The sequence below is a fragment of the Ranitomeya imitator genome, chromosome 5 (assembly GCF_032444005.1).
Source record: "Ranitomeya imitator isolate aRanImi1 chromosome 5, aRanImi1.pri, whole genome shotgun sequence".
Classification (NCBI taxonomy): Eukaryota; Metazoa; Chordata; class Amphibia; order Anura; family Dendrobatidae; genus Ranitomeya; species Ranitomeya imitator.
The window spans coordinates 689642564-689664110 of record NC_091286.1 but is presented as its reverse complement, the minus strand read 5'-3'; the positions used below and the strand labels follow the sequence as shown (position 1 = coordinate 689664110).

The 21547-nt window shown below is 46.8% G+C and overlaps 1 protein-coding gene across 1 annotated transcript in view; it reads right to left on the bottom strand.

The window, feature by feature from the left end:
- LOC138680985 (L-gulonolactone oxidase-like) overlaps nt 1-21547 on the bottom strand; it is a 177329-nt gene that overhangs the window by 84302 nt on the left and 71480 nt on the right. The gene's annotated exons all lie outside the window — the stretch shown is intronic.

The window sequence follows — 21547 nt, the reverse complement described above, 5'->3', positions numbered from 1 at the left end:
GGGGGGACATCATACATCAGCGCTGAAAAATGTAGCTGTGAATCCAGCTCTGGGGTGAAAAAATTAAGAATGGTGCATATTCTATGACAGTATAGAGTGGTTAATCCCACTCTGGGTGAGAGACAGCACTTACTAAAATGCAGCAGAAAGGAGGACATTGTACAGAAGTATTGCATACAGTAGCTGTGAATCCAGCCCTGGTCTGAAATAAAGATTTACTAGAACGCTAAAGCATGTAGGACATTTTACAGCAGTTCTGAGCATTGTTGCCATGAATCCAGCTCTGGTGTGATATAAGAGGCTTACTAAAAAGCATTATCTTCATGGATAACATTATTTATCAGTATTGGACAGTGTAGCTGTGAATCCAGCTCTGGAATGAGAAAATACAGCATGGTGAAAACAGTATAGAGTGGTGAATCCACCTCGACGACATTAACTAAAAAGTAGCAGCATCGAGGACATTATACAGAAGTACTGATCGCTGTAACGGTGAATCCATCCCTGGGTTGAAATAAAGATGTACTAGAAAGAACACAACTAGCTCAGTGGGCACCATGTAATACTATAACATGTAAGACAACTGGGTTCACTACCAAGCATGTATTATAAATATCAAAATTTCAAGAGAAAAGCACATGCCTACAAAAGGTTGGAACTCCACAAGTAGAAATTGTTGCAAAAAAATATCAAAGTTTATTTCCACAAAGTAATACTACGCACAATTAAAAACAATTAAAATTACTCCAACGAGTAAATAGCTCCATTGATACAAAGTCCATCATTACATGTGAAATACATCTGATTTATACAAACATATTTTCTGGCATCAGGGAAATTAGCACCAATTTGTAACTTCTAATAATGCTGCACATAATTATCATATATCAATATTTCCTATACAATGGGACCTCTAGATTGGTGACCTTCAGTATATAGAACGGGTTATATCAGGTATACAGTAGTGGGTGTTCACATAGGCCAACAGACTTTGATAAGACAAATACACAGATGGTAATACTTGTGGCTATATCTGGAGTAAGATCTCCAAAGATGTTCATATTAACACCAGCAACATTATGAGTCAATCATACCCATATGAAGTGCAGGGTTAGTCAGCCCAAAGAAACTAGTAGGAGAGAGCTGTATACTTATCCCCAACCAGTCCTCTACAGTCACTCTGCGGACGCCCCCTGGTCCCTTAAAGCAGCGGTGCAGCCAGTGTATGATGGAGTGTGGAAGCCCACGCGTTCCGACACACAAAGGTGTCTTTCTCAAGGTGAGTATGTCCCTTGTGTGGAATCAAAGCTATTTAAGCAGTGTCAATTTTGTTTACCTTGATCTCAGGTGTGAGAAGCAGGAAGCGTCTGCGGCTTCGGCGTGTGTTTTCCTAACCCGGAAGTGTAAGTCCGGGGTTAGCTCTTCATTATGCGCTTGCGCGGTAGCTTATTGCGCTTTGTCCCTACGTATGCGCAGGCGCGATTGGGTCCGGCGGAAAGCTTGCATCCTTCCCCATACTGACGCATAGTAGGCTTGCGCCTGCGCACTGGGTACTCTGGTTATAGACCCTGTGCGCTTGCGCAGAGGTCTGAGGAGATGATGTTAAGATCCAGACTTTTGTACATACACATGTTTGGTTCGTAGCATTAAAGGGTATAGTATCTTAGCGCTATCATCTTTTTTGTGATTACTGTGATCAGAGACTTCAATTCTGCTGATCTGCAAGTCTGCCATTGTATTGGCCCCCTTCTATTAGACCCATAGAGGTAAGGCACACATTTGTGCTTCAGGAATCCAAAAAAGCAACAAATACTGCCTTTCTGCACTCCCAGCTGTTCATATGTGTTATCCAAAGACCAAATAGTCATAGACCAAGTGGTGACACATCATGAGGGACAAATAGTCATAGACCAAGTGGTTACACATCATGAGGGACAAATAGTCATAGACCAAGTGGTGACACATCATAAGGGACAAATAGTCATAGACCAAGTGGTGACACATCATAAGAGACAAATAGTCATAGACCAAGTGGTGACAAATCATAAGGGACAAATAGTCATAGACCAAGTGGTGACACATCATGAGGGACAAATAGTCATAGACCAAGTGGTGACACATCATGAGGGACAAATAGTCATAGACCAAGTGGTGACACATCATGAGGGACAAATAGTCATAGACCAAGTGGTGACACATCATGAGGGACAAATAGTCATAGACCAAGTGGTGACACATCATAAGGGACAAATAGTCATAGACCAAGTGGTGACACATCATGAGGGACAAATAGTCATAGACCAAGTGGTGACACATCATAAGGGACAAATAGTCATAGACCAAGTGGTGACACATCATGAGGGACAAATAGTCATAGACCAAGTGGTGACACATCATAAGGGACAAATAGTCATAGACCAAGTGGTGACACATCATAAGGGACAAATAGTCATAGACCAAGTGGTGACACATCATGAGGGACAAATAGTCATAGACCAAGTGGTGACACATCATGAGGGACAAATAGTCATAGACCAAGTGGTGACACATCATAAGGGACAAATAGTCATAGACCAAGTGGTGACACATCATAAGGGACAAATAGTCATAGACCAAGTGGTGACACATCATAAGGGACAAATAGTCATAGATCAAGTGGTGACACATCATAAGGGACAAATAGTCATAGACCAAGTGGTGACACATCATAAGGGACAAATAGTCATAGATCAAGTGGTGACACATCATAAGGGACAAATAGTCATAGACCAAGTGGTGACACATCATGAGGGACAAATAGTCATAGACCAAGTGGTGACACATCATAAGGGACAAATAGTCATAGATCAAGTGGTGACACATCATGAGGGACAAATAGTCATAGACCAAGTGGTGACACATCATGAGGGACAAATAGTCATAGACTAAGTGGTGACACATCATGAGGGACAAATAGTCATAGACCAAGTGGTGACACATCATGAGGGACAAATAGTCATAGACCAAGTGGTGACACATCATGAGGGACAAATAGTCATAGACCAAGTGGTGACACATCATGAGGGACAAATAGTCATAGACCAAGTGGTGACACATCATAAGGGACAAATAGTCATAGATCAAGTGGTGACACATCATAAGGGACAAATAGTCATAGACCAAGTGGTGACACATCATAAGGGACAAATAGTCATAGACCAAGTGGTGACACATCATAAGGGACAAATAGTCATAGACCAAGTGGTGACACATCATAAGGGACAAATAGTCATAGACCAAGTGGTGACACATCATAAGGGACAAATAGTCATAGACCAAGTGGTGACACATCATGAGGGACAAATAGTCATAGACCAAGTGGTGACACATCATGAGGGACAAATAGTCATAGACTAAGTGGTGACACATCATGAGGGACAAATAGTCATAGACCAAGTGGTGACACATCATGAGGGACAAATAGTCATAGACCAAGTGGTGACACATCATAAGGGACAAATAGTCATAGATCAAGTGGTGACACATCATAAGGGACAAATAGTCATAGACCAAGTGGTGACACATCATAAGGGACAAATAGTCATAGACCAAGTGGTGACACATCATAAGGGACAAATAGTCATAGACCAAGTGGTGACACATCATAAGGGACAAATAGTCATAGACCAAGTGGTGACACATCATAAGGGACAAATAGTCATAGACCAAGTGGTGACACATCATGAGGGACAAATAGTCATAGACCAAGTGGTGACACATCATGAGGGACAAATAGTCATAGACCAAGTGGTGACACATCATAAGGGACAAAAAAGTATATTAGCCCCTGCCCCATATGGATCCAAAGTTCTCCATAACCTGGGTCACCTGTTATACTGGCCCAGAAAATAACAATAGAATAACATATCAAGAAGGAGAAACATATATTTATACATGTGCCACTTAGAGACCTTTGAACCTCCATAGACTTGGGCACAAGTAGGTCTATCAGCAGGTAGAGTGGCAGCGGAAGAAAAAAGTCCTCCCTTCTTCTCGTCTTCATTATAGATGGCTAAATTTCCAGATTTACTTCTCATATTCCATCAAGCCTATTGGGTGAGTAGGCCACTGGGGAAAAAAAAAGGAAAGAAACGGATGAAGAAAGGAGGGGTAAGACTTCCGCTGCCACTCTACCTGCTGATAGACCTACTTGTGCCCAAGTCTATGGAGGTTCAAAGGTCTCTAAGTGGCACATGTATAAATATATGTTTCTCCTTCTTGATATCTTATTCTATTGTTATTTTCTGGGCCAATATAACAGGTGACCCAGGTTATGGAGAACTTTGGATCCATATGGGGCAGGGGCTAATATACTTTTTTGTCCCTCATGATGTGTCACCACTTGGTCTATGACTATTTGTCCCTTATGATGTGTCACCACTTGGTCTATGACTATTTGTCCCTCATGATGTGTCACCACTTGGTCTATGACTATTTGTCCCTCATGATGTGTCACCACTTGATCTATGACTATTTGTCCCTTATGATGTGTCACCACTTGATCTATGACTATTTGTCCCTTATGATGTGTCACCACTTGGTCTATGACTATTTGTCCCTCATGATGTGTCACCACTTGGTCTATGACTATTTGTCCCTTATGATGTGTCACCACTTGGTCTATGACTATTTGTCCCTTATGATGTGTCACCACTTGATCTATGACTATTTGTCCCTTATGATGTGTCACCACTTGATCTATGACTATTTGTCCCTCATGATGTGTCACCACTTGGTCTATGACTATTTGTCCCTCATGATGTGTCACCACTTGATCTATGACTATTTGTCCCTTATGATGTGTCACCACTTGGTCTATGACTATTTGTCCCTCATGATGTGTCACCACTTGGTCTATGACTATTTGTCCCTCATGATGTGTCACCACTTGATCTATGACTATTTGTCCCTTATGATGTGTCACCACTTGATCTATGACTATTTGTCCCTTATGATGTGTCACCACTTGGTCTATGACTATTTGTCCCTCATGATGTGTCACCACTTGGTCTATGACTATTTGTCCCTTATGATGTGTCACCACTTGGTCTATGACTATTTGTCCCTTATGATGTGTCACCACTTGATCTATGACTATTTGTCCCTTATGATGTGTCACCACTTGATCTATGACTATTTGTCCCTCATGATGTGTCACCACTTGGTCTATGACTATTTGTCCCTCATGATGTGTCACCACTTGATCTATGACTATTTGTCCCTCATGATGTGTCACCACTTGGTCTATGACTATTTGTCCCTTATGATGTGTCACCACTTGGTCTATGACTATTTGTCCCTTATGATGTGTCACCACTTGGTCTATGACTATTTGTCCCTCATGATGTGTCACCACTTGGTCTATGACTATTTGTCCCTCATGATGTGTCACCACTTGGTCTATGACTATTTGTCCCTTATGATGTGTCACCACTTGGTCTATGACTATTTGTCCCTCATGATGTGTCACCACTTGATCTATGACTATTTGTCCCTTATGATGTGTCACCACTTGGTCTATGACTATTTGTCCCTTATGATGTGTCACCACTTGGTCTATGACTATTTGTCCCTCATGATGTGTCACCACTTGGTCTATGACTATTTGTCCCTTATGATGTGTCACCACTTGGTCTATGACTATTTGTCCCTTATGATGTGTCACCACTTGATCTATGACTATTTGTCCCTTATGATGTGTCACCACTTGATCTATGACTATTTGTCCCTTATGATGTGTCACCACTTGATCTATGACTATTTGTCCCTCATGATGTGTCACCACTTGGTCTATGACTATTTGTCCCTCATGATGTGTCACCACTTGATCTATGACTATTTGTCCCTCATGATGTGTCACCACTTGGTCTATGACTATTTGTCCCTTATGATGTGTCACCACTTGGTCTATGACTATTTGTCCCTTATGATGTGTCACCACTTGGTCTATGACTATTTGTCCCTCATGATGTGTCACCACTTGGTCTATGACTATTTGTCCCTTATGATGTGTCACCACTTGGTCTATGACTATTTGTCCCTCATGATGTGTCACCACTTGGTCTATGACTATTTGTCCCTTATGATGTGTCACCACTTGGTCTATGACTATTTGTCCCTTATGATGTGTCACCACTTGGTCTATGACTATTTGTCCCTCATGATGTGTCACCACTTGGTCTATGACTATTTGTCCCTTATGATGTGTCACCACTTGGTCTATGACTATTTGTCCCTCATGATGTGTCACCACTTGATCTATGACTATTTGTCCCTTATGATGTGTCACCACTTGGTCTATGACTATTTGTCCCTTATGATGTGTCACCACTTGGTCTATGACTATTTGTCCCTCATGATGTGTCACCACTTGGTCTATGACTATTTGTCCCTTATGATGTGTCACCACTTGGTCTATGACTATTTGTCCCTTATGATGTGTCACCACTTGGTCTATGACTATTTGTCCCTCATGATGTGTCACCACTTGGTCTATGACTATTTGTCCCTTATGATGTGTCACCACTTGGTCTATGACTATTTGTCCCTCATGATGTGTCACCACTTGGTCTATGACTATTTGTCCCTTATGATGTGTCACCACTTGGTCTATGACTATTTGTCCCTTATGATGTGTCACCACTTGGTCTATGACTATTTGTCCCTCATGATGTGTCACCACTTGGTCTATGACTATTTGTCCCTTATGATGTGTCACCACTTGGTCTATGACTATTTGTCCCTCATGATGTGTCACCACTTGGTCTATGACTATTTGTCCCTCATGATGTGTCACCACTTGGTCTATGACTATTTGTCCCTTATGATGTGTCACCACTTGGTCTATGACTATTTGTCCCTCATGATGTGTCACCACTTGATCTATGACTATTTGTCCCTTATGATGTGTCACCACTTGATCTATGACTATTTGTCCCTCATGATGTGTCACCACTTGGTCTATGACTATTTGTCCCTCATGATGTGTCACCACTTGGTCTATGACTATTTGTCCCTCATGATGTGTCACCACTTGGTCTATGACTATTTGTCCCTTATGATGTGTCACCACTTGGTCTATGACTATTTGTCCCTTATGATGTGTCACCACTTGGTCTATGACTATTTGTCCCTTATGATGTGTCACCACTTGGTCTATGACTATTTGTCCCTCATGATGTGTCACCACTTGGTCTATGACTATTTGTCCCTGATGATGTGTCACCACTTGGTCTATGACTATTTGTCCCTTATGATGTGTCACCACTTGGTCTATGACTATTTGTCCCTCATGATGTGTCACCACTTGGTCTATGACTATTTGTCCCTTATGATGTGTCACCACTTGGTCTATGACTATTTGTCCCTCATGATGTGTCACCACTTGGTCTATGACTATTTGTCCCTTATGATGTGTCACCACTTGGTCTATGACTATTTGTCCCTTATGATGTGTCACCACTTGGTCTATGACTATTTGTCCCTCATGATGTGTCACCACTTGGTCTATGACTATTTGTCCCTGATGATGTGTCACCACTTGGTCTATGACTATTTGTCCCTTATGATGTGTCACCACTTGGTCTATGACTATTTGTCCCTCATGATGTGTCACCACTTGGTCTATGACTATTTGTCCCTTATGATGTGTCACCACTTGGTCTATGACTATTTGTCCCTTATGATGTGTCACCACTTGGTCTATGACTATTTGTCCCTTATGATGTGTCACCACTTGGTCTATGACTATTTGTCCCTTATGATGTGTCACCACTTGGTCTATGACTATTTGTCCCTTATGATGTGTCACCACTTGGTCTATGACTATTTGGTCTTTGGATAACACATATGAACAGCTGGGAGTGCAGAAAGGCAGTATTTGTTGCTTTTTTGGATTCCTGAAGCACAAATGTGTGCCTTACCTCTATGGGTCTAATAGAAGGGGGCCAATACAATGGCAGACTTGCAGATCAGGAGAATTGAAGTCTCTGATCACAGTAATCACAAAAAAGATGATAGCGCTAAGATACTATGCCCTTTAATGCTACGAACCAAACATGTGTATGTACAAAAGTCTGGATCTTAACATCATCTCCTCAGACCTCTGCGCAAGCGCACAGGGTCTATAACCAGAGTATCCAGTGCGCAGGCGCAAGCCTACTATGCGTCAGTATGGGGAAGGATGCAAGCTTTCCGCCGGACCCAATCGCGCCTGCGCATACGTAGGGACAAAGCGCAATAAGGTACCGCGCAAGCGCATAATGAAGAGCTAACCCCGGACTTACACTTCCGGGTTAGGAAAACACACGCCGAAGCCGCAGATGCTTCCTGCTTCTCACACCTGAGATCAAGGTAAACAAAATTGACACTGCTTAAATAGCTTTGATTCCACACAAGGGACATACTCACCTTGAGAAAGACACCTTTGTGTGTCGGAACGCGTGGGCTTCCACACTCCATCATACACTGGCTGCACCGCTGCTTTAAGGGACCAGGGGGCGTCCGCAGAGTGACTGTAGAGGACTGGTTGGGGATAAGTATACAGCTCTCTCCTACTAGTTTCTTTGGGCTGACTAACCCTGCACTTCATATGGGTATGATTGACTCATAATGTTGCTGGTGTTAATATGAACATCTTTGGAGATCTTACTCCAGATATAGCCACAAGTATTACCATCTGTGTATTTGTCTTATCAAAGTCTGTTGGCCTATGTGAACACCCACTACTGTATACCTGATATAACCCGTTCTATATACTGAAGGTCACCAATCTAGAGGTCCCATTGTATAGGAAATATTGATATATGATAATTATGTGCAGCATTATTAGAAGTTACAAATTGGTGCTAATTTCCCTGATGCCAGAAAATATGTCCGTGTGCGGTACGTGTTTTACACGGACCCATTGACTTTAACGGGTCCGTGTAATCCGTGCGCTCCCACGAACACTGACATGTCTCTGTGTTTGGCACATGGACACACGGTCCGCAAAAAATCAATGACATCTGCACAGATGCATTGCTTTCAATGTGTCTACGTGAGTCATTGTCTCCGGTACGTGAGGAAATTGTCACCTCACGTATCGGAGCCACTGACGTGTGAAACCGGCCTTACAAGTAGCCACCTGCTGACATTTACTGCAGCTTTGGATGTGATTGGAGTAGAAGACGGGTTGATCATTACATAAGGGGTCTGTAACCATTGGCCCTATACTTTTTGGCAGACAACAAATCCCATCATTCGGTTTGGGCATGCTGGGGCTTGTAGTCTTCCAACAGCTAAATCATCAGATGAGTGATCTGGACTTATAAATGATATTCAAAGATGAAGCTAAAGTTTATAACATTCTTACAAAGTGGTTTCCTGAGCTCCGGCTGCTCGGCCCAAACGTATCAGTGATATGCAAATAGTGACATATGGCAAAGCCGCGGCTCGGAGGACCACAAAGCGCATCCATATTCATCCATCTGCAGCCGGCCACGCCGCGTCACCTCCACTCCCACGAGAAGCCACATCTCATCCTCAGGTGCTGGAAGTGACCTTCACGGCGCCGCGTGGAGTCGTCAAACGTCAGCAGCAATTCATGTCCCGTGAGTATAAGCAGCTGCGCCGCGTCTCCTGGGACCGGACAGTAATTAGCGCACAGTGCCATCTCCGCACATCACGTCCTCATCTAATGACCCGAGCTATGGAGACATCCTCCACCGCTAAGGACGAAGCCGGGGAGAAAACGAAATATTCCCCACATGATCAGCGCACTCCTCTCCTGAAATACTCTGTGCTGCTGGGGACTCTGCTTCTGTATGTAACTACTCTGTGACCCCCCACATGATCAGCACACTCCTCTCCTGAAATACTCTGTGCTGCTGGGGACACTGCTTCTGTATGTAACTAGTCTGTAACCCCCCACATGATCAGCACACTCCTCTCCTGAAATACTCTGTGCTGCTGGGGACTCTGCTTCTGTATGTAACTAGTCTGTGACCCCCACATGATCAGCACACTCCTCTCCTGAAATACTCTGTGCTGCTGGGGACTCTGCTTCTGTATGTAACTAGTCTGTGACCTCCCACATGATCAGCACACTCCTTTCCTGAAATACTCTGTGCTGCTGGGGACTCTGCTTCTGTATGTAACTAGTCTGTGACCCCCACATGATCAGCACACTCCTCTCCTGAAATACTCTGTGCTGCTGGGGACTCTGCTTCTGTATGTAACTAGTCTGTGACCCCCACATGATCAGCACACTCCTCTCCTGAAATACTCTGTGCTGCTGGGGACTCTGCTTCTGTATGTAACTAGTCTGTGACCCCCACATGATCAGCACACTCCTCTCCTGAAATACTCTGTGCTGCTGGGGACGCTGCTTCTGTATGTAACTAGTCTGTGACCCCCACATGATCAGCACACTCCTCTCCTGAAATACTCTGTGCTGCTGGGGACTCTGCTTCTGTATGTAACTAGTCTGTGACCCCCACATGATCAGCACACTCCTCTCCTGAAATACTCTGTGCTGCTGGGGACGCTGCTTCTGTATGTAACTAGTCTGTGACCCCCACATGATCAGCACACTCCTCTCCTGAAATACTCTGTGCTGCTGGGGACTCTGCTTCTGTATGTAACTAGTCTGTGACCTCCCCACATGATCAGCGCACTCCTCTCCTGAAATACTCTGTGCTGCTGGGGACTCTGCTTCTGTATGTAACTAGTCTGTGACACCCTACATGATCAGCGCACTCCTCTCCTGAAATACTCTGTGCTGCTGGGGACGCTGCTTCTGTATGTAACTAGTCTGTGACCCCCCACATGATCAGCACACTCCTCTCCTGAAATACTCTGTGCTGCTGGGGACTCTGCTTCTGTATGTAACTAGTCTGTAACCCCCCACATGATCAGCACACTCATCTCCTGAAATACTCTGTGCTGCTGGGGACGCTGCTTCTGTATGTAACTAGTCTGTGACCCCCCACATGATCAGCGCACTCCTCTCCTGAAATACTCTGTGCTGCTGGGGACGCTGCTTCTGTATGTAACTAGTCTGTGACCCCCCACATGATCAGCACACTCCTCTCCTGAAATACTCTGTGCTGCTGGGGACACTGCTTCTGTATGTAACTAGTCTGTGACCCCCCACATGATCAGCACACTCCTCTCCTGAAATACTCTGTGCTGCTGGGGACACTGCTTCTGTATGTGACTAGTCTGTGACCCCCCACATGATCAGCACACTCCTCTCCTGAAATACTCTGTGCTGCTGGGGACGCTGCTTCTGTATGTAACTAGTCTGTGACCCCCCACATGATCAGCGCACTCCTCTCCTGAAATACTCTGTGCTGCTGGGGACTCTGCTTCTGTATGTAACTAGTCTGTGACTCCCCCACATGATCAGCACACTCCTCTCCTGAAATACTCTGTGCTGCTGGGGACACTGCTTCTGTATGTGACTAGTCTGTGACCCCCCACATGATCAGCACACTCCTCTCCTGAAATACTCTGTGCTGCTGGGGACGCTGCTTCTGTATGTAACTAGTCTGTGACCCCCCACATGATCAGCGCACTCCTCTCCTGAAATACTCTGTGCTGCTGGGGACTCTGCTTCTGTATGTAACTAGTCTGTGACCCCCCACATGATCAGCACACTCCTCTCCTGAAATACTCTGTGCTGCTGGGGACACTGCTTCTGTATGTGACTAGTCTGTGACCCCCCACATGATCAGCACACTCCTCTCCTGAAATACTCTGTGCTGCTGGGGACGCTGCTTCTGTATGTAACTAGTCTGTGACCCCCCACATGATCAGCGCACTCCTCTCCTGAAATACTCTGTGCTGCTGGGGACTCTGCTTCTGTATGTAACTAGTCTGTGACTCCCCCACATGATCAGCACACTCCTCTCCTGAAATACTCTGTGCTGCTGGGGACACTGCTTCTGTATGTGACTAGTCTGTGACCCCCCACATGATCAGCACACTCCTCTCCTGAAATACTCTGTGCTGCTGGGGACGCTGCTTCTGTATGTAACTAGTCTGTGACCCCCCACATGATCAGCGCACTCCTCTCCTGAAATACTCTGTGCTGCTGGGGACTCTGCTTCTGTATGTAACTAGTCTGTGACTCCCCCACATGATCAGCACACTCCTCTCCTGAAATACTCTGTGCTGCTGGGGACTCTGCTTCTGTATGTAACTAGTCTGTGACCCCCCACATGATCAGCACACTCCTCTCCTGAAATACTCTGTGCTGCTGGGGACTCTGCTTCTGTATGTAACTAGTCTGTGACTCCCCCACATGATCAGCACACTCCTCTCCTGAAATACTCTGTGCTGCTGGGGACGCTGCTTCTGTATGTAACTAGTCTGTGACCCCCCACATGATCAGCGCACTCCTCTCCTGAAATACTCTGTGCTGCTGGGGACTCTGCTTCTGTATGTAACTAGTCTGTGACTCCCCCACATGATCAGCACACTCCTCTCCTGAAATACTCTGTGCTGCTGGGGACTCTGCTTCTGTATGTAACTAGTCTGTGACCCCCACATGATCAGCGCACTCCTCTCCTGAAATACTCTGTGCTGCTGGGGACGCTGCTTCTGTATGTAACTAGTCTGTGACCCCCCACATGATCAGCGCACTCCTCTCCTGAAATACTCTGTGCTGCTGGGGACGCTGCTTCTGTATGTAACTAGTCTGTGACACCCCACATGATCAGCGCACTCCTCTCCTGAAATACTCTGTGCTGCTGGAGACTCTGCTTCTGTATGTGACTAGTCTGTGACTCCCCACATGATCAGCACACTCCTCTCCTGAAATACTCTGTGCTGCTGGGGACGCTGCTTCTGTATGTAACTAGTCTGTGACACCCCACATGATCAGCGCACTCCTCTCCTGAAATACTCTGTGCTGCTGGGGACGCTGCTTCTGTATGTAACTAGTCTGTAACCCCCCACATGATCAGCACACTCCTCTCCTGAAATACTCTGTGCTGCTGGGGACGCTGCTTCTGTATGTAACTAGTCTGTGACCCCCACATGATCAGCACACTCCTCTCCTGAAATACTCTGTGCTGCTGGGGACTCTGCTTCTGTATGTAACTAGTCTGTGACCTCCCCACATGATCAGCGCACTCCTCTCCTGAAATACTCTGTGCTGCTGGGGACTCTGCTTCTGTATGTAACTAGTCTGTGACACCCCACATGATCAGCGCACTCCTCTCCTGAAATACTCTGTGCTGCTGGGGACGCTGCTTCTGTATGTAACTAGTCTGTGACCCCCCACATGATCAGCGCACTCCTCTCCTGAAATACTCTGTGCTGCTGGGGACGCTGCTTCTGTATGTAACTAGTCTGTGACACCCCACATGATCAGCGCACTCCTCTCCTGAAATACTCTGTGCTGCTGGGGACTCTGCTTCTGTATGTAACTAGTCTGTGACCTCCCACATGATCAGCGCACTCCTCTCCTGAAATACTCTGTGCTGCTGGGGACGCTGCTTCTGTATGTAACTAGTCTGTGACCCCCCACATGATCAGCGCACTCCTCTCCTGAAATACTCTGTGCTGCTGGGGACGCTGCTTCTGTATGTAACTAGTCTGTGACCCCCCACATGATCAGCACACTCCTCTCCTGAAATACTCTGTGCTGCTGGGGACTCTGCTTCTGTATGTAACTAGTCTGTGACCACCCACATGATCAGCACACTCCTCTCCTGAAATACTCTGTGCTGCTGGGGACTCTGCTTCTGTATGTAACTAGTCTGTGACCCCCCACATGATCAGCACACTCCTCTCCTGAAATACTCTGTGCTGCTGAGGACACTGCTTCTGTATGTAACTAGTCTGTGACCCCCCCACATGATCAGCACACTCCTCTCCTGAAATACTCTGTGCTGCTGAGGACACTGCTTCTGTATGTAACTAGTCTGTGACCTCCCACATGATCAGCGCACTCCTCTCCTGAAATACTCTGTGCTGCTGGGGACGCTGCTTCTGTATGTAACTAGTCTGTGACCCCCCACATGATCAGCGCACTCCTCTCCTGAAATACTCTGTGCTGCTGGAGACGCTGCTTCTGTATGTAACTAGTCTGTGACCCCCCACATGATCAGCGCACTCCTCTCCTGAAATACTCTGTGCTGCTGGGGACGCTGCTTCTGTATGTAACTAGTCTGTGACCCCCCACATGATCAGCACACTCCTCTCCTGAAATACTCTGTGCTGCTGGGGACTCTGCTTCTGTATGTAACTAGTCTGTGACCACCCACATGATCAGCACACTCCTCTCCTGAAATACTCTGTGCTGCTGGGGACTCTGCTTCTGTATGTAACTAGTCTGTGACCCCCCACATGATCAGCACACTCCTCTCCTGAAATACTCTGTGCTGCTGAGGACACTGCTTCTGTATGTAACTAGTCTGTGACCCCCCACATGATCAGCACACTCCTCTCCTGAAATACTCTGTGCTGCTGGGGACTCTGCTTATGTATGTAACTAGTCTGTGACCACCCACATGATCAGCACACTCCTCTCCTGAAATACTCTGTACTGCTGGGGACTCTGCTTCTGTATGTAACTAGTCTGTGACTCCCCCACATGATCAGCACACTCCTCTCCTGAAATACTCTGTGCTGCTGGGGACACTGCTTCTGTATGTAACTAGTCTGTGACCTCCCACATGATCAGCGCACTCCTCTCCTGAAATACTCTGTGCTGCTGGGGACTCTGCTTCTGTATGTAACTAGTCTGTGACTCCCCCACATGATCAGCACACTCCTCTCCTGAAATACTCTGTGCTGCTGGGGACGCTGCTTCTGTATGTAACTAGTCTGTGACCCCCCACATGATCAGCACACTCCTCTCCTGAAATACTCTGTGCTGCTGAGGACACTGCTTCTGTATGTAACTAGTCTGTGACCTCCCACATGATCAGCGCACTCCTCTCCTGAAATACTCTGTGCTGCTGAGGACACTGCTTCTGTATGTAACTAGTCTGTGACCTCCCACATGATCAGCACACTCCTCTCCTGAAATACTCTGTGCTGCTGGGGACGCTGCTTCTGTATGTAACTAGTCTGTGACTCCCCCACATGATCAGCACACTCCTCTCCTGAAATACTCTGTGCTGCTGAGGACACTGCTTCTGTATGTAACTAGTCTGTGACCTCCCACATGATCAGCGCACTCCTCTCCTGAAATACTCTGTGCTGCTGAGGACACTGCTTCTGTATGTAACTAGTCTGTGACCTCCCACATGATCAGCACACTCCTCTCCTGAAATACTCTGTGCTGCTGGGGACGCTGCTTCTGTATGTAACTAGTCTGTGACTCCCCCACATGATCAGCACACTCCTCTCCTGAAATACTCTGTGCTGCTGAGGACACTGCTTCTGTATGTAACTAGTCTGTGACCTCCCACATGATCAGCGCACTCCTCTCCTGAAATACTCTGTGCTGCTGGGGACGCTGCTTCTGTATGTAACTAGTCTGTGACCCCCCACATGATCAGCACACTCCTCTCCTGAAATACTCTGTGCTGCTGGGGACACTGCTTCTGTATGTAACTAGTCTGTGACTCCCCCACATGATCAGCACACTCCTCTCCTGAAATACTCTGTGCTGCTGGGGACGCTGCTTCTGTATGTAACTAGTCTGTGACTCCCCACATGATCAGCACACTCCTCTCCTGAAATACTCTGTGCTGCTGGGGACGCTGCTTCTGTATGTAACTAGTCTGTGACTCCCCACATGATCAGCACACTCCTCTCCTGAAATACTCTGTGCTGCTGGGGACGCTGCTTCTGTATGTAACTAGTCTGTAACCCCCCACATGATCAGCGCACTCCTCTCCTGAAATACTCTGTGCTGCTGGGGACTCTGCTTCTGTATGTAACTAGTCTGTGACCCCCCACATGAGCAGCGCACTCCTCTCCTGAAATACTCTGTGCTGCTGGGGACGCTGCTTCTGTATGTAACTAGTCTGTGACCTCCTACATGATCAGCACACTCCTCTCCTGAAATACTCTGTGCTGCTGGGGACTCTGCTTCTGTATGTAACTAGTCTGTGACCCCCCACATGAGCAGCGCACTCCTCTCCTGAAATACTCTGTGCTGCTGGGGACTCTGCTTCTGTATGTAACTAGTCTGTGACCTCCCACATGATCAGCGCACTCCTCTCCTGAAATACTCTGTGCTGCTGGGGACGCTGCTTCTGTATGTAACTAGTCTGTGACCCCCCACATGATCAGCACACTCCTCTCCTGAAATACTCTGTGCTGCTGGGGACTCTGCTTCTGTATGTAACTAGTCTGTGACCTGCCACATGATCAGCACACTCCTCTCCTGAAATACTCTGTGCTGCTGGGGACGCTGCTTCTGTATGTAACTAGTCTGTGACCCTCCACATGATCAGCACACTCCTCTCCTGAAATACTCTGTGCTGCTGGGGACACTGCTTCTGTATGTAACTAGTCTGTGACCCCCCACATGATCAGCACACTCCTCTCCTGAAATACTCTGTGCTGCTGGGGACACTGCTTCTGTATGTAACTAGTCTGTGACCTCCCACATGATCAGCGCACTCCTCTCCTGAAATACTCTGTGCTGCTGAGGACGCTGCTTCTGTATGTAACTAGTCTGTGACCCCCACATGATCAGCACATTCCTCTCCTGAAATACTCTGTGCTGCTGGGGACGCTGCTTCTGTATGTAACTAGTCTGTGACCCCACACAAGACCAGCACACTCCTCGCCTGAAATACTCTGTGCTGCTGGGATCCCTGCTTCTTGCACTATGTAACTCTAAGGAAGAAACCTTCCACTGGATCCACACATTTCCTTAAATACTCTGTGCTGCTGTAGGAAATTGCTCTTTTCACTTATGTATTACTAGTCACTGCTCTTCCTACAAGATCTGAAATCCTCTGTGCTGCTGGCGGATCCTGCTCCTTTCATCATGCAATTGTGCATCTGTAGTTTGCCCCCATTTCCTTCAGGTCTCTTGCTGTTCTTTTCACTTTCCTCAACAAAATCAGCGCACTCCTCCCCTGCTGCCGTGATTCCCCCCCTGAGATCTGACTTCACTTTAGCTGTTCTGCTTTTGTCCATTTCAAAGAAATGGCAGAAATGAAAATTCGAGGGGATGTCCAGCATCAGAAAAACTGTCTGCTTTCCTCCAGAAACAGCGCCACACCTATGCACAGGTTGTATGTGGTATTACAGGTCAGCTTCATTTACCTCAATGGAGCTGAGCTGCAATCCCATGTCCGTCCTGAGGACAGGTGTGGCGCTGTTTCCGGCAGAGACTCGTCATGTTTTGCTGAACCTGGAGCCCCTGTCCTTCCCCGTCTCTGGTGTCCTGCACTATCACATCTGACATCAGTATGGAGCACAATAGATTTGGTGACGGGTCGGCCCTGGCTCCCGGCCCTCGCAGCCTCGGGGAAATATTTTTGGCAGCCATCACCAGCTTTTCATCTCCCGTAACAAGAGAGAAAGCAGAAAAGTTCTGTTATTCCATAAGAATTGACATTATCAGCCGGAAACTTTCAGAAACTTTTCATGTTTCAAAAAATAAAGAGAAAATGTAATAAAGCAAAAAAACAAACAAAAAAAAACAAGAAAAAAAAAAGAAGAACAGAGAAAACAATCAGCGGAACATGGAAATAGATGAATACATGAGATGAGAAAGTGAAAGGAGACAAAACTAAATAACATTGAGCGGCGCTCCGAAAATTGTCACAAATATATTGTCTGGCCTTTACGTTAAGCGCTGGCCCTTTAAATCTATACCAGGACGGTCAGCTCGGTCACATACATCTAACGCATATGGGAAGTAATGTCACAAACTGCACATTATGCCTGAGGGTTCATGGATACAAATCCCATTATCAGCAGTCTAGGAGCATACAGTTAATAAATGTTATTTCTGGTGGTTAAAGAGTTAATGATAAAATTCCTACTAATGAGGATGTGAGACGGAGAATATATATATAATATGTATGGCGGATCATTGTGATGAAGGGTTTAATAAATCTTTACGTTCAAGCAAATCATAGTGGTTAAAGCCTAACATCCACAATCTCTGATGGTCCAGGGTGGATGGGAATTTAGCATCTACAATACCTGGTGGTCCGGGGTGGATGGGAAGTTAGCATCTACAATACCTGGTGGTACAGGATGGGATGGGAAGTTAGCATCTACAATACCTGGTGGTCCAGGGTGGATGGGAAGTTAACATCTACAATACCTGGTGGTCCAGGGTGGATGGGAAGTTAGCATCTACAATACTTGGTGGTCCAGGGTGGATGGGAAGTTAGCATCTACAATACCTGGTGGTCCAGGGTGGATGGGAAGTTAGCATCTACAATACCTGGTGGTCCAGGGTGGGATGGGAAGTTAGCATCTACAATACCTGGTGGTCCAGGGTGGATGGGAAGTTAGCATCTACAATACCTGGTGGTCCAGGGTGGATGGGAAGTTAGCATCTACAATACCTGGTGGTCCAGGGTGGATGGGAAGTTAGCATCTACAATACCTGGTGGTACAGGATGGGATGGGAAGTTAACATCTACAATACCTGGTGGTACAGGATGGGATGGGAAGTTAGCATCTACAATACCTGGTGGTCCAGGGTGGATGGGAAGTTAACATCTACAATACCTGGTGGTCCAGGGTGGATGGGAAGTTAACATCTACAATACCTGGTGGTACAGGATGGGATGGGAAGTTAACATCTACAATACCTGGTGGTACAGGATGGGATGGGAAGTTAGCATCTACAATACCTGGTGGTCCAGGGTGGATGGGAAGTTAGCATCTACAATACCTGGTGGTCCAGGGTGGATGGGAAGTTAGCATCTACAATACCTGGTGGTCCAGGGTGGGATGGGAAGTTAGCATCTACAATACCTGGTGGTAAAGGATGGGATGGGAAGTTAGCATCTACAATACCTGGTGGTCCAGGGTGGATGGGAAGTTAGCATCTACAATACCTGGTGGTCCAGGGTGGATGGGAAGTTAGCATCTACAATACCTGGTGGTCCAGGATGGATGGGAAGTTAACATCTACAATACCTGGTGGTCCAGGGTGGATGGGAAGTTAACATCTACAATACCTGGTGGTCCAGGGTGGATGGGAAGTTAACATCTACAATACCTGGTGGTACAGGATGGGATGGGAAGTTAGCATCTACAATACCTGGTGGTCCAGGGTGGATGGGAAGTTAACATCTACAATACCTGGTGGTCCAGGGTGGATGGGAAGTTAACATCTACAATACCTCGTGGTACAGGATGGGATGGGAAGTTAGCATCTACAATACCTGGTGGTCCAGGGTGGGATGGGAAGTTAGCATCTACAATACCTGGTGGTCCAGGGTGGGATGGGAAGTTAGTGTGGCACCCCTAGGGGTATTTGCCACAAAAATAGTTACTGACAGTAAATACAAATACTAAAATAGCAAGACTGCACTACCACCCCCGGCCAGAAGGGGGAGCTCCAGAGACTCCCCTTGATCCATTCTGGTCTGAGAGAAGAAATGGCAGTTGGGCTAAGGAGCTGAAAGTGAGAGGTCATACAGCTGAATTTCTAACAGCCCTATGACGGTTTCCAGGCCCAAATCACCGGCCTGAGGAGAAGAGGGACAGAGAAAAAGGAAATTGTGAGAACCGGGTAGCATTAACCACTACCCAGAACAGGCGCAAAGACGGATACCGGATCCGTGGCTGTATTCATTATATATAATACAGCAACCGGAAAACGTGAGGTGATATCAGCTTCACTAGGGCCGGACGCAGCAACAGATACAGAGTTCAGTGGTACTCCAGGAGGGGGTAAGCCGATAAAAGGACTCGGGTTGCCCGTCGAACCAGGACCCGGAGGGGACAGATTAGGCCGGCAGCCAGTTCACATACAGCAGCAGGGCCACACAGAAACTGCGTACAATAAGAGGCGAAGACCCCGGCAGGGTCAAAGTAACTCAGAGTTCCCATACAGACTCCGGTGACAGGACTGGTTGTAAATCCTTTTTTGTTAAAGTAAACTGGTTAAACGTTTCAGTGCCTCAGACTTTCATTTGGACAATAGCTATCTATCCAGGATCAGGATCATCACCGCTGGGAGAACCTGCTGCTGATCAAGTAAGTGCCTGTTCCCTCATGATACCCCTTACACTGTGCATTGCCTGAGGCCACAGCACCGGGTCAAGCCACCCGTGACATCTCCCTCAAGAGACAGACCCCATTGGTCCGGTGCTGGGTATCCCGGTCTCCTGGGCGTCACAATTGGCGTCACGAACAGGATCTAGCCAGCCCGTATACCGGGTATTGTGTGCCGTGATTGGAGCCCAAAACTGTGAAAACTTGGATGAAAAATCTTGAAAATTGACTTTATTAAAGAAAATTCCATTTCCCATTAAAAACTATTGAAAGTGACTTTTCCCCATTGGTTATAATGGAGTAAAGATGGCCGCCATCCCCTCATAACCGTTAGGCACGAGACTGTTAATTGAGCTACGCCATCACCTGAGCCCCAGTCTGACTGAAAAACTTCAGAATCCGCCATTACAGAGCGCGCAGCGGGCGGGAGCAGCAGGGGGCGTGTCATTGTGGGCGGCACCAAGCTGAGCGCTCTGACGTCAGAGCAAGGGGAAAACCAATCCTGCTGCACAGCGGAACGAATCTACACTATCCCGATGGAAGCGGAGGACCGGAAGGGTCCGGATTAACTAAGGGGGCACAGTATGTCGCAGCACGGAGACGTCGCAGCACCCGGCGACACTAATGCAGCTGAAAGACAGAGTGTCGATAGAGAGTCCAGCAGCGCAGCGGTGCAAGGAGTGGCGCCCATCATGCCAGTGCTGATGCCATATACCCCGGGTGGCCCATGGCTTCCAATGTATGAAGGTGAGCCTAATACCCTTGACGATTTCAGAGAAAAGATGCTGGCCCATTTTGACATGTTCCCTGTGGGTGAAGTTCATCGTGTTAGTCTCCTGATGATGCAGTTAAGTGGCCATGCTAAGCGAGAAGTCACAGCATGGGCAGCTGATCTAAAAGGCACTGTTGAACGCATATTTGCTGGATTAAAAGCTACATTTGAAACCACGGCCAGCAGCAAAGCTAAAATACGATTCTTTAATTGCAAACAAAAAGTTAATGAGGGCGTGAGAGACTTTGCCTTAAACCTGCAGGAAGCCCTTAAATCACTTACACTGGCTGAACCCATTTTTAACACCGGAGCGGATAAACTGCTAAGAGATCAATTTATTGAGGGACTCTACACCCCTTCTCACCGGGGGCATGTGAGCATGCTTGTTTTTAAGAACCCTGAATTGACATTTGCCCAATTAAAGGAGAGCGTTATACGTCTCCAGCTGGCAGAGGCACCTCGGGATCAGGAGCCTGCGCAACTCATGGCAGAGGCTCCTCAACAACAGGGAGTGCCAGTGACATCAGCTATGTCTGGGGCCATTGCTAAGCCCCTGGGGCCCAGTACTAATGAGGCTCTTCAACAAAAGCT